This window comes from Sminthopsis crassicaudata, chromosome 3 (assembly GCF_048593235.1).
Source record: "Sminthopsis crassicaudata isolate SCR6 chromosome 3, ASM4859323v1, whole genome shotgun sequence".
Taxonomy (NCBI): Eukaryota; Metazoa; Chordata; class Mammalia; order Dasyuromorphia; family Dasyuridae; genus Sminthopsis; species Sminthopsis crassicaudata.
In genome coordinates, this window is record NC_133619.1 from 577211725 (window position 1) to 577227303 (window position 15579).

Genomic DNA, 15579 nt, shown 5'->3' on the forward strand with positions numbered 1-15579 from the left:
GCTGCCAATAAAGCCAAATTTATTTGATAGTGTCAAGAATTTTAGTGCATAATACTTTCTTTTTTGAATCTTCAGAAGTTGTGATGCCTAAAGATGTCCCATAACATGGAGAGAAAGTAGCTAGGTGACATTTACATAAGGGTTCCTCCTCTGAAAAATGCCTACAGAGACCAGGCTAGAAGTGGAGGCTGCATTGCTTGAGCTTATCTTCACCTTGTTGGTAGTCTGATTAGTGAGGGAAGAGGAAGGATGACTTGACTTTGTAATATTGGCTGGGATGTGTGTTAGTTTGGAAGCAAGTTTATGTTCTGGGCAGCACTGCTATTCTTAACACTTTGGCTCTTGATTATTTTCAGTTGTGTCTAAGGGGAAGTGATGGTAAAGGTGGAAGCAGTGGTTTCACTTTCCTAGCAAAATATTCCTCCTGTCTTTTCCTTATGGTGCCTTGTTCTAAAACAGACTCACAAGGCTGCTCAGTTGGAAGGAGAATCGTGAGACCATTTCTCCATAGGTGTTGCTTCCTTAGATAATGACACTAAAAGAAGGCTGGAAAGATTGCAGGTGATCTAAAGAGTGATATTATTCATTAGAGAAGGAGAGCAGTGTCATAAAACTCAGAAAACTATACCGTGTACTCCCCTCTTCACTGTTGCATCTTAGAATCTGAGAATCAAATAAATTCTTTAGACTGTCACAATAAAATTAATAATCAATGAAGAGAACATAAAATATCCAGCCTAAAATGAAAATTCAATAAAATATTCCAAATAGTGAGTCAAAGAAAACTGTAAACATGTTAAAAAGCACTATATCTAAATATACCTCCAATAGGAGGTAATCAGAAAGAGATATATAGATATAGATATCTGAAAATAAACCTTAACAAAATCAAGAGTATTTATGAACTATGTACAATAAAAATACTCCAAAATAAAGTTTAACAATATCAAATACACATGCAAAGAAATGGAAAACTAGAAGAGGAATAGAATTAGTAAACAAAATTAAGAATTATTTTAAAGACTAACAGAATTGATGTGCCATTAGGTAATGAGTTTTCTAAAAGTAAAGGATAATTAAATTACCAAAATTTTAAAAAATAAGGTAAATAATAATAAATTGCCACTAAATAAAAAGATTTATAAGAAATAATAACCTATCCATATTGCCAATTTAATGTGATGAATAATAATCGAATAATAATAGAAAATGCCCAAATTAACAGAGCTAAAAATAGAAACCTTAAAAGTAACCAAATTTAAGAAAAAGAAATTATAAATTCTAAATGAGGAAAGAATTTCAGTCCAAATCCATTTAAATGTATACTTCTAACAAATATTTAAAGAAAAAATTATAACTATTCCATATATACTATTATCCATGATTTAAAAGGGCATTCTAATGAATTTGTTATTGTATAATTATGTTCTCAATATCCAACCCATGAAGGTAAGAAAAAGTATTATAGACTTATTTCATTAACAAATATTGATTTAACATTTCTAAATAAAACTTCAACATAAAAATAGCAGGATTTTTAAAAATCCTTTATTATGATCAAATTGGATTTATGCCAATGATGCAAGAATTTTGAACACTCTATTATAAGAAAAAGTGATATGATTAATTTCTGTTAGTTTTTGTTTGGGGCTTTTTATTTTTTTGTTTTGTTTTGAGGGAAGGAGCAGAGTTTATTTTATTTTGTTTTTAGCAGATCTGTGAGTTTTTAGTCAACATAATCTCCAATGAGGAATTTCCTCTACCATTTCCCATTAATACTTTGTCTGAAAAATTATAGAATTGCCAATAGCACTGAGAGGTTGAAATGACTTGACAGGAGTCATGTAATCCATACAAATCATATCTGAGTCTTGAACCCAGTTCATTGAGATTCTGAATTCAATTTTCTAACCACAACTCTCAATTAAGCATGTCCATTGTTATAATGACATGGAGGTAAGGAAGCTTTCACAAAATATATTTTTCACTTATATTGTTTAAAAAAATTCCTCTATTAAAAAGGAACCCTAGAAACTTTTCCTTCTTTTCATTTTTATATTTTTCCTAGTACCCAAATTGCTAGCTAAGGAAATGGAAAGAAATTAGAAAAATAAGCAGTAGGAAAGAGAAAGTAAAATTATCTTTGCTTTTCAGAAGACTTAATGGTTTGCTTAGATAATCCCAGAGAATCGATGAAAGAGCTAATAGTTATTTGTAGCAGTTTGGGTAAATTAGGGTGTTATGAAATTATATCTATAAAATCATCAGCATTTCTATGTAATATTAGCTTAAATTGTTATAAAGAGTTTTATTCAAAAATAACTACAAATCTACAAAATATCTTAAAATTACCATTAAAATATTCTGAAAACCTGTATTTGTACAAAACACCACTTTAAGAAATAAATGAAAATTTCAATGATTTTAAAGACATTTTTCTAATCTGGATCACACCAATATAATAAATATGATCTTACATTCTAAATTAACTTGTAGATTTTGTATTATACTAATCAAGCTATTCAGGTTTTTATCTATAGACTTAGACAAAATAAAATTCATATAAAGTAGAAAACAAAATGTAAGTTAAAGGAGGAAGAAAGCTTATTAAATACTTTGTATATGGTAGGCAAAGAAAGAAAATCCCTTCCCTCAAGGGCCCTTGTCCTAATAGGGGAAAATAATACTCAAAAGCAAAGAAGGGGAAGGCTCTGGGTGGGTGATAGTTGGGAAAATCTGGTTTTTGAAGTCCCCAAATCAATGGCTAAACAGCTACAAAATAAAAATGCAAGAATAAGAATAACTCAATAATGAAAAAAGTGGGATAGGCCCTGTGAGAGATATTGTAGAGTGAGAATGCTAAAGATATGATTGGATGTTCCAGACTGGGAATGTGATAGGAAGTAAAGCAAATCCCATAATAAAATAGCAGCAGTGTTTGTTGCTTTAGTCTAGAAGTTAAAGACTGAGTTGGGATCAAAATAAATACTGATCTGAGCCCCTTAAAAACATAGTGGTTTCAGGAGGAACTCAAGAATGGGGTGAAATTATCAGGTTTCAAACTACATATAGAAATCTTTTTTTAAAATTTGTATTAATTAAAAACAATTAAAAATAAACCAATCTAGAACAGTGGTACTGAGTAGATAAGCAACATTTAGATCATTAAGAGTATTCCCCATATTTACTTCACATAAATTCAACAGAAAATTCTGCAAGAAAAAATTTGACAAAATGTGCTAAAAAATTAGAAAGCTTTTGTATCATGGAATATGTTTAAGCTTGCTCCCAGAGGACAGATAATGAAAAACATTTCCCTCTTCTTGGAAGATAAGTGAGATACTATAAGTATAAAATGTTATGTATTATGTCAGTTTCATTTAATATCATTTCTTAATATAGATACTAAAGGGCATTTTAGCGGTTCTAAAGGGCATATCATGAAATGAATTTGATTTAGAAAACAAAGGCATTATTTATTTTATATTTAAGCAGCATATTGGATCAGGCAGAAGTAGAACTAGGTTCAACCTCAAGCTTCTTATTTACATATTTTGTGATATAATACAAGTAGCTTAATCTCTTTGGAAACCACTTTCTTCATTTATAAGGGAATCAAACTGACTTCAGCAGCATCTTCTAGCTTTAAGTCTTTGTTCCAATATCTGGCAACTGAATAAATATATGTTAAAGCATACATTTATTCAGTTGCTAGATATTGGAATTTATATTGAATTCCTGATCTGGAGTAATTGTTAGACCTGGAACATCATAACAAATGAACATAGTTAAGTAGCTTCATGTGGAGTAGTTTGTGTATGTGTGTCAAATTAATTCCCTCAATTATCCAATCAAGCCCAGAAAGTAGGTTTGTATTTTATTAAAAGAGATGAAGTCTGCTTTCTTTTTCAGGGAGAGGAAACAAAGATTTTTTTTGCATTAATAAACTGGATTTTGAATTTTAGTGAGGTGCTATTAAGTCTTAAAATCCCACATTCTTTATCTGATTTCCCTTAAGATTAGTCTGATAAAATATATCATTGAAATGGGCTAAGGGTAATATCAAGCTGAGCATTTCTTTCTTGCAACTATGTAAAGGGAAATAAAATATTCACATATGTAAAATAAGAAGTGACAGAAATAAAATGAGCTATGCAGAAAATTTCAGAACAGGAAAATAAAATAGCAATTACTACCTCTCCCTCCTTTCCAAATTGAGAATTCCAAATAGTCTAGAAGTTAATTAACATTGTCAAAATTAAGTAACATTGAATCACATTGAAAATGCCAAAATGATCATTTCCACTTAGATATTTTATTAATTTTGGTGTGACAGGAAAATATCCTCCATTTGGAATCAGAGAACATGAAGCTTCTCACTAAGCAATTATGAGACCTTTAGCTAATCATTTTTCTGTCTCTGGGTCTTAAATTCTTCAAATGTAAAGAAAGCATAAAAGATTAACTTATTCTATCTACAATTCTATCTATTTTTATGTTTGATTTGATAAAAACTTTTTTTTAATCAACAAATTCATCTTTCTAGATCTTTTTCTTAAAAGTAGCTTTCTTATAGGTTTGAGAAATCCCTACTTTTGCCTGATTATTAACTTAGTGATTTAACTGGAGAGATCCTTAATCACTATGAAATGAAAACATTAACCTTTGCCACTCACAGAAACATACCAGAAACCATTTCACACAGGGATTTTCTAATTTATTTTACTAATTTGAAGAAATATTACATTTATAACTATATTAAAAAGGAATATCTTGATTAAAATCATAATGGACCATTTATATACTCTGGTGAAGATTTATGGCTCAGGATTTTTATAGGAACATTGGAGTCTCAGAAATAGATTTGGTTCATACAAAATGAAGGGCATTTTTAGGTCAATAAGTTCTTGCAGCTGGAGTGCAAATAAGAGTATTAATGAGGCAATGTTGATAAATGATCTACAAAGATTATAGCCTTTGGGGTGTGTGTGTGTGTATCTATATATAAATATATAAGTACATTTTATATATATATATATATATATATATATATATTTACACTATATATGTAGATATAATACATATGTCTATATATGTATACCTATATATGCATACATATGTATATTTAACCTAGTAACTTTTTTCTGTCCAAGTGTAATTGAGAGATTAAGTAGATGCTTTAGTCTGGTACAGAGTTGGAGCTTTAGATTCTTCTACTTTGGATCAGAGTTTCATAAAGTAGAAATGTACTTAGAAGTCTTTCTTAGTTTTACATGAAAAAATTGAGGGGTAGAGGAGTTGAGATATATATTCAAGGTCATCTAATCAATAAATGACACAGTGCTAGAATTTGAGTTCAGTTTCCCTGAGCTCAGTGTTTTTCCCTGTTTAGTATCCTTTGATACTTCACCCACACTGGAGGAAAGGGAAAAGAAATTATTTCTTAGGACTGTAAAAAAAAGATCTTGTAGTCATTAAAATGTACTATAAAACACTGCTAAAATCAATACTTTAACCTTAGAGAAATATTTTGGATCAGGAAGATAGAAAAAATTAGTTAGAAAGTAACTGAAATTTAACTTTTCATTAAAAAAGTATTACATACATTTAAAAACATAGTTTTCTCTAAAGTTTTTACTATTTAGATTATTTGAAGTTATATGAAAATATGAAATCTGAAATATCTCAAGACATCAAACCCATATAAGTCAATCAAGAAATCAGAAATATAATGACTTTGAGATAGGAGTATTAACTTCTGTTATATTTGGTCAGTTAATAAACATTTTAAAGAATGTGCCAGGAACTGTTCTAAGAGTTGAGTATTCACAGACAAGCAAACAATGATTGCCAACTCAAGAAGCTCAGTTTAGAAGACAACAAGAAATTAAATAAGTACAAACTAGCTATCATAGTATAAACAGGATAAATGGGAAATAATTTACAGAGGGGAAATGCTGAAATTAAGGGGACTTAAAATATAATCTTTAGAAGGTGTCATTTTAATTGTGATTTAAAGGAAACCAGAAAAGGTAACAGGTATAGATAAGGAGGGAGAGCATTATAGGCATGAAAGACATCCATTGAAAATTAATGGAGCCGGTGGAGCCAAGATGGCGGAGAAGAAACACACAACTCTGTGAACGTCCTTACTCCCTCACAACCAATTAGATAAATCAGCCTCAGAAATAGCGCTGGACTGATAGATACCAATAGCAAGGACTGGAAGCACGACTTACCAGCTGAAGAGAATCTGGAGTTTCAACAAAAAAAGGTCAGTTCCCAGGGGAGGAAGAAGAGAGGCCAGCACAGACGGCTGGGTGCTAGCATACTGCGCAGATCGCGCTGGGAAGGGCTCTGGGATCAGAGAAGCCACTGAGATAAAGGAATCTGGCACAGGCTGTTAGCTCTTCTCTGCTTATAATAGAGCAGTTCAGAAGAGAAATCTAAACTACTTTAAAAATTCAGATAGATTAGATTTTCCCAGATCCTGGGGGTGACTCAGCAGATCTCGGCACCGGGGGTGTGGCCCCTAGCTCCCACCTGAGACTAGTTAAGAGATTGAGAAGTGGACTGATGCGGCCCAAGGCAACAAACACTGCCAAGTTCAGCTGGAGGGTGTGGAACTCAGCTCCTGAAGTCCCAGAGAAGTGGAATCTTTGAACTAGGGACCGAGGTTTCTGACAGACACTTCCAGTTTGAGCGCAGGGGCTTTTCACGTCACCTGCTGCAGACATCCACGCCCCACCGGGACCCATAGGCTGGGCTTTATGCCTTCTTTACTGTTCAATCTCAAACCTCAGGGAAGCAGCTAGAACACAGCGCCCTCAAGGCACAGCAGTGCTAGTCACCTCTGAGGCACTTCCAGGGAGGGGGTGGGGAAATCTCTCCCAGAGCTCTATCTTAGCTCAGGCCCAAGAGCCGCTGCATCCATCCGGTCTGGGAGGAAGCTGGTAAAGAAGTAAATAAATAATTTCCTACCCCAGGGACAGACCCCAAAAGATTTTTTAAGTATGAACAAAAAAGTCAGAAAAACTATAGATTCCTTCTACACAGAGAAAGAGCAGGTATCCAACCCCGAGGAAGTTAACAGCAGAGAGTCAGCAGATAACAACCTAAAGGGGAATGATTCCTGCCCCCCATCACATAACTCTCTCCTAGAAGAGACTATTAAAAACTTAAGAGAGTTTGAAGAAAAATGGGGAAAGGAAAGGGAAGCTATGATAGAGAATAACAACGTCCTGAAATTGGAGTTGGAAAAAATAAAGAATTCACAGGAGATGCAGGGAAACAAAATTTGTAAATTAGAAAAGGTTAAAAAAATCACAGGAAAGTAGGATTTCTGAATTGGAAAAGATAAAAAAGTCTCAAGAAAATAGAATTTCTGAATTGGAAAAAGAAAATAATTCTCAAAAAAAAAAATTAGGGAAATGGGAAAAAATTCAATAGAGCAAAATAATTCATTTAAAAACGAAATTGGGCATTTACAAAAAGAACTAAAAACTGTGAAAGAAGAAAATAACTCCTTAAAAGTCAGGATGGAACAAATAGAAATGAATGATTCACAGAGAACCCAAGAATCAGTCAAACAAAACAAAAAAAAAAAAAAAATGAGAAGCTGGAGAACAACGTCAAATACTTACTGGGAAAATCAATAGACCTGGAAAATAGATCTAGGAGAGATAATCTGCGGATTATTGGACTTCCAGAAAACTATGACCAAAAAAAGAGCCTAGATTCTATTTTACAGGAAATTATCAAAGAGAACTGTCCAGAGATAATAGAAACAGAAGGGAAAGTAGATGTGGAAAGAATTCATTGAACTCCTTCTGAAATAGACCCTAAAAAAAGAACACCACGGAATATTGTGGCTAAGCTGCAGAATTACCACACAAAGGAGAAAATCCTGCAAGCAGCTAGAAAAAAACAATTTAAATACCAAGGTGCCACAATAAGGGTCACTCAAGATCTGGCTGCCTCCACATTAAAAGATAGAAGGGCCTGGAACCTGATATTCCGTAAGGCAAAAGATCAAGGACTGAAACCAAGAATGAACTACTCAGCTAAGTTTAGCATCTTTTTCCATGGAAGAAGATGGTCATTCAATGAAATAGAGGAATTCTATGTTTCTAAGAAAAAAACCAGACTTAAACAAAAAATTTGATCTACATCCACAAGACTGAAGAGAAGCAGAAAAAGGTACACAGAACCCTTGAGAACTGTAACTCTGTTGTGGGTATATAAAAAGTACTCAAGGATAATTTGATTTTACTGATATAAAAGAAAAAAAGGGGGGGGGGTGTAGTAAAGGGAAGGAGGTCATTTCAGAAAAAGGGGAAGGAATGATAAAAAGAGGGAAATTACATCCCAGGAAGAGGCATAGAAAAAACACCATATCTGAGGGAATTTAGTGAGGGGGAGAATCATTGTGTGAATCTTACTCTCATCAGGAGAGGCTCAAAGAGTAAATAATTAACATTTTCTTTTTCAGAGAATTTTCTCTCACCTTATTAAAAGGGGGGAGAGGAAAAGGGAAAAGGAAAAGGAGAATAAGTGAAGGGACTTGGAGGGAGGGGGGAGGGATACTAAAAAAAAAAAGGGAGGGTTGCGCGTCACAAGGGGGGTCTGTAAATTAAATATCGGGGAGGGGGGTCAAGAGAAAAAGCATAATCTGGGGATAATATGATGGCAGGAAATACAGAATTAGTAATTTTAGCTGTAAATGTGAATGGGATGAATGATCCCATCAAATGGAGACGGATAGCAGATTGGATCAAAAATCAGAACCCTACAATATGTTGTCTGCAGGAAACACACTTAAAGCAGGGAGATACATACAGAGTAAAGGTAAAAGGTTGGAACAGAGCCTATTATGCTTCAGGTAAAGCCAAAAAAGCAGGGGTAGCTATCCTTATCTCAGATCAAGCAAAAGCAGAAGTTGATCTAGTTAAAAAAGATAAGGAAGGAAAATATATCCTGCTGAAAGGTAGCATAAATAATGAAGCCATATCAATACAAAACATATATGCACCAAGTAGTATAGCATCTAACTTTCTAAAGGAAAAGTTAAGAGAATTGCAAGAAGAAATAGACAGTAAAACTATAATAGTGGGAGATCTCAACCTTGCACTCTCAGATTTAGACAAATCAAACCACAAAACAAATAAGAAAGAAATTAAAAAAGTAAATAGAACATCAGAAAAACTAGATATGATAGATCTTTGGAGAAAACTGAATGGCAATAGAAAGGAATATACTTTCTTCTCAGCAGTTCATGGATCCTATACAAAAATAGACCATATATTAGGATATAAAGATCTCAAAATTAAATGAAGGAAGGCAGAAATAATATATGCCTTCTTCTCAGATCACAATGCAATAAAATTTTCATTCAGCAAAAAGTTAGGGGTAAATAGACTAAAAAGTAATTGGAAAATGAACAATCTCATCTTAAAGAATGACTGGGAGAAACAGCAAATTATAGAAACAATTAATAATTTCACCCAAGATAATGACAATGATGAGACATCATACCAAAATCTGTGGGATGCAGCTAAAGTGGTAATAAGGGGAAATTTTATATCTTTAGAGGCTTATTTGAAGAAAATAGAGAAAGAGAAGATTAACGAATTGGGCTTACAACTTAAAAGGCTAGAAAAAGACCAAATTATAAACCCCCAACCAAAAATTAAACTTGAAATACAAAAATTAAAAGGAGAAATCAATAATATTGAAAGTAAAAAAACTATTGAATTAATAAATAAAACCAAGAGTTGGTTTTATGAAAAAGCCAATAAAATAGATAAACCTTTGGTAAATTTGATCAGAAAAAAAGAAAGAGGAAAATCAAATTGTTAGTCTTACAAATGAAAAGGGGGATCTTTCCACCAATGAAGAGGAAATTAGAGAAATAATAAGGAGTTACTTTGCCCAACTTTATGCCAATAAATTTGATAACTTAAGTGAAATGGATGACTGCCTCCAAAAATATAGGCTCCCTAGATTAACAGAGGAGGAGATAAATTGCTTAAATAGTCCCATTTCAGAAAAAGAAATAGAACAAGCTATTAATCAACTCCCCAGGAAAAAATCCCCTGGACCAGATGGATTCACATGTGAATTCTACCAAACATTTAAAGAACAATTAGCCCCAATGTTATATAAATTATTTGAAAAAATAGGGGATGAAGGAGTCCTACCAAACTCCTTTTATGACACAGACATGGTACTGATACCTAAACCAGGTCTATCAAAAACTGAGAAAGAAAATTATAGACCAATTTCCTTAATGAATATTGATGCTAAAATCTTAAATAAGATATTAGCAAATAGACTTCAGAAAATCATCTCCAGGATAATACACTATGATCAAGTAGGATTTATTCCAGGAATGCAGGGCTGGTTTAATATTAGGAAAACTATTAATATAATTGACCATGTTAATAATCAAATTAATAAGAACCATATGATCATCTCAATAGATGCAGAAAAAGCATTTGACAAAATCCAACATCCATTCCTACTAAAAACTCTTGAGAGTATAGGAATAAATGGACTATTCCTTAGAATAATCACGAGCATATATTTAAGACCGTCAGTAAGCATAATCTGCAATAGAAATAAACTGCAACCTTTCCCAGTAAGATTAGGAGTGAAACAAGGTTGCCCACTATCACCATTACTATTCAATATAGTACTAGAAACGCTAGCCTTGGCAATAAGAGCTGAGAAAGAGATTCAAGGAATTAGAGTAGGAAATGAGGAAATCAAACTATCACTTTTTGCAGATGACATGATGGTATACTTAGAGAACCCCAAAGACTCTGCTAAAAAGCTACTAGAAATAATTCAAAATTTCAGCAAAGTGGCAGGATACAAAATAAATCCACATAAATCCTCAGCATTTTTATATATCACTAACAAAATGCAACAGCAAGAGATACAAAGAGAAATTCCATTCCAAACAAATGTTGAGAGTATAAAGTATTTGGGAATCCATCTACCAAAGAATAGTCAGGAATTATATGAGAAAAATTACAAAACACTTGCCACAAAAATAAAGTCAGATTTAAATAATTGGAAAGACATTCAGTGCTCTTGGATAGGCCGAGCGAATATAATAAAGATGACAATACTCCCCAAACTAATCTATTTATTTAGTGCTATACCAGACTCCCAAGAAACTATTTTAATAACCTAGAAAAAATAACAACAAAATTCATATGGAAGAATAAAAGGTCGAGAATTGCAAGGGAACTAATGAAAAAAAAAAAAAAAAACTCAGAGGAAGGTGGTCTAAGTGTACCTGATCTAAAGCTATATTATATAGCAGCAGTCACCAAAACCATTTGGTATTGGCTAAGAAATAGACCGGTAGATCAGTGGAACAGATTAGATACAAAGGACAAAAAAGGGTACATCTATAGCAATCTAATCTTTGACAAACCCAAAGATACCAACATTAGGGATAAAAATTCATTATTCGGAAAAAACTGTTGGGAAAACTGGAAATTAATATGGCAGAAATTAGATATGGATCCACACTTAACACCATATACCAAGATAAGATCAAAATGGGTCCAAGATTTAGGCATAAAGAGTGAGATAATAAATAAATTAGAGGAACAGAGGATAGTCTACCTCTCAGACCTGTGGAGGAGGAAGGAATTTATGACCAGAGGAGAACTAGAGATCATTATTGATCACAAAATAGAAGATTTTGATTACATCAAACTAAAAAGTTCTGTACAAACAATACTAATGCAAACAAGATTAGAAGGGAAGTAACAAATTGGGAAAATATTTTTAAAAGCAAAGGTTCTGACAAAGGTCTCATTTCCAAAATATATAGAGAACTGACCCTAATTTATAAGAAACCGAACCATTCTCCAATTGATAAATGGTCAAAGGATATGAACAGACAATTCTCAGATGAAGAAATTGAAACTATATCCACTCACATGAAAGAGTGTTCACTACTGATCAGAGAAATGCAAATTAAGACAACTCTGAGATACCACTACACACCTGTCAGATTGGCTAAGATGACAGGAACAAATAATGATGAATTTTGGAGGGGATGTGGGAAAACTGGGACACTGATACATTGTTGGTGGAGCTGTGAAAGAATCCAGCCATTCTGGAGAGCAATTTGAAACTATGCCCAAAAAGTTATCAAACTGTGCATACCCTTTGACCCAGCAGTGCTACTACTGGGCTTATATCCCAAAGAAATACTAAAGAGCAGAAAGAGACCTATATGTGCCAAAATGTTTGTGGCAGCTCTTTTTGTTGTAGCTAGAAACTGGAAGATGAATGGATGTCCATTAATTGGAGAATGGTTGGTAAATTATGGTATATGAAGGTTATGGAATATTATTGCTCTGTTAGAAATGACTAGCAGGAGGAATACAGAGAGGCCTGGAGAGACTTGCATCAACTGATGCTGAGTGAAATGAGCAGAACCAGAAGATCACTGTACACTTCAACAACAATACTGTATGAGGATATATTCTGATGGTAGTGGAAATCTTCAACATAAAGAAGAGCCAACTCACTTCCAGTTGATCAATGATGGACAGAGGTAGCTACACCTAGAGAAGAAACACTGGAAAGTGAATGTAACTTGTTAGCACTAATATGTGTCTGCCCAGGTTACATGTACCTTCGGAATCCAATGCTTATTGTGCAACAAGAAAATGGTATTTACACACATGTATTGTATCTAGGTTATATTGTAACACATGTAAAATGTATGGGATTGCCTGTCATCGGGGAGAGGGAGTAGAGGGAGGGGGGGATAATTTGGAAAAATGAATACAAGGGATAATATTATAAAAAAATATATAATAAAATTATTATAAAAAAAAAAGAAAATTCCTGGAGCCAGGAAATAGAATGAAGAAGAAGCAAAATGGTCAATCTCACTATATTAAAGAGTAAGTGATATGGGAAGAAGGGGAAAGTATAATAAAGACTGGAAAGATGAATAGTTCCAGGGCAAAGTGAGGTTGCGTGGAATTTTCTACATCAGGGGATTATGAATTTATTCTGGAAGAAATAGGGAGCCATTTGGAGTTTATTGATTTGAGGAGTGATAATTTTACCTGACCTAATTTTTTTATATCAAACAAGTTTATCGCTATTTTTCATATGATATGACCAGCATAAGTCATCATATGATTGATCATATCACAAAAAATTAAGACTTTTTGAAAAAAATAATATGAATAATGAAAAGTTTACTAGAATAGAGTAGTGAAATTAATATGAATCAAGTGGTGAATTTGAAAAGTGAAATTAATATGACAAATAAGCACAAGTCTGATCCTTTCACGAGCTATTTAGTAAACTTCACTGGCATCTTATTGCCCCAAGATACAAAATGCAAAATGCCTTCTTTTTTTAAATTAAAAGCATATGGCAGCTAGACCATGTAATGGCTAGAGCATCTGCCTAAAGTTCTAAAGGACCTGAGTTCAAGCCTAGCCTTAGACAACTAATGCTTCTTACCTGTGTAACCTTCAGCAAATCATTTAACTATAAAAAAGCCAATGAAATTTAATACTCTTCAAAACCAAACCCTTTTCTAATCTTCACTCTTCCTATGCCTTACTCCCCATCCAATGACATTGGCCTCCTGGCCACTCTAATTTTCAGTTCTTTACATTATCTCTGACTGCCCCCCCCCATGCCAAGGATGTTCTCCCTCCTCCCCTCCAACTACAGACTTCTAAGTCTTCCTTTAAGTATCAACTAAAATTCTACATTCTACTAGAAGCCTTCTTAACTCCTCTTAATTCCAATGCTTTTTCTCTGTTATTTCCTATTCTGTTGTAGCTTACTTTGTATATATTTATTTGTTTGCATGTTGCCTCCTCCCATTAGATTATAAATTATTTAAGGAAAGGGATTCTTTTGTGTCTCTTTTTATATCTTTAGCACTTCCCATTGTAACTGGCATATAGTGGGTACTTAATAAATGTTTATTGAATTGAATTGTATTGAAATAGAATAGTTTTAAAATAAATGGCTAGATAACTTTAGTCTATAACACTTATCCCTGAAACCTCTTTCCTCCTAGTACATTTCAATAGAATTCATTAAAATTTTGATATTCCTATACTAAATTTTTCAGATTCAGTTTTTTAAAGACAGTATATTGATTACTACATTCAACTCATAGTACATCACGATATCTTTTTATAGTATATAAAACTTTGGATAGAATAAATTCCTCAAAAACTGTCACAGAAATCAATAAGAATAAGTAATTGATATTGTGAAAGCAGAGACCATCACTCTATGCAATGAAAATCACCTCCCCCAAAGCATTAGCATTTAAAGCTCTTGAAAATAATTAAATATCTCTTATTAATCAGAAAAAATAATATTTCATGTCGGAGTAAAAGACACATCTTCCTGAATTGGAATCTGTCCTCAGACACTAGCACAGTGACTCTGGGCAAGTTACTTGAGGATGTTTGCTTCAATATACTCACCTGTAAAATAGCTGGAGAAGAAAATAGCAAATACTTCCAGTATCTTTGCCAAGAAAATCCCAAATAGGGTCATGAAGAGTCAAACATAACTTGAAGAAACTAAAAAACAGCTAATTTTAAAAGTTTCTTTTTCAAATATAATGAAGAAATACATTAAAATAACATATTTATATTTTCCAAATACAATATATTAATGTGTTTTATGCTTAAGAAAAATATGAATCTGATCAAATGTTCACAACCTTGTAAAGTTGGATATGAAACCAAAATATTTAGCACTTAAATGTTCTCAAAGTACATGTTAAGAGTCCTTTACGTAATGACACAGTTGCTTCTGAGTGCTGGGCACAGCAAAACAGACCAGATTTACAATTATCCTATTCTATGGTTTTCAGCTAAGGCCTTTAGGGAATAAAGATTCTATAAACTGTAGTGATACAAATAACATCATTATATTGACTTCTTATACTTTTCCCTTTGGAACGTATGTTAACTCAATTATTGCTCTTAAATGTTTGTGACACTTCACTGTTTTTCACTGTTCTACAATAATTTATTGTGATTATTCATATACTTTAGATTTGCCAAGGAAGGTACAATGCAAAGTCAGAGAAATCACTACCTGCAAAGAGAAAATGTTAGGGTTGCAGACTGGTGTTGTGAGATAACTCAAAGTAATTTGAAGGCATGAACACATCTCCAAGTCAAGGGGCAAAATTTATTGCAATTTTAACAAATTGAAGCAGGCTAAATTTCAAAGGGATTTAGCAAAGAATGAGAAGAAAAAAAATTAAATTTGTAGGACAAAGTGAAAGAGGTCAGAGTTTCATGTTACTTATTTGCTAGTTTTGTGGCTTACAGGTAGGTTTCAGGAGTGATCTGTTTACTATTGTGTCAAGAAGTTGATTATCACTGTTAAGCAAATTACCTATTTAACAGTCAGCAATGTTTGTAGGACTATCCTAAGGCCAGAAGACTTGTCATAACATTAGCACTCTAAGATGAAGGGACCTTAGAATTATTATTATATTTCCTTTAGAAGCTGTACCTCCTGCATTCCCCTCTCAAGCAGTTTGAA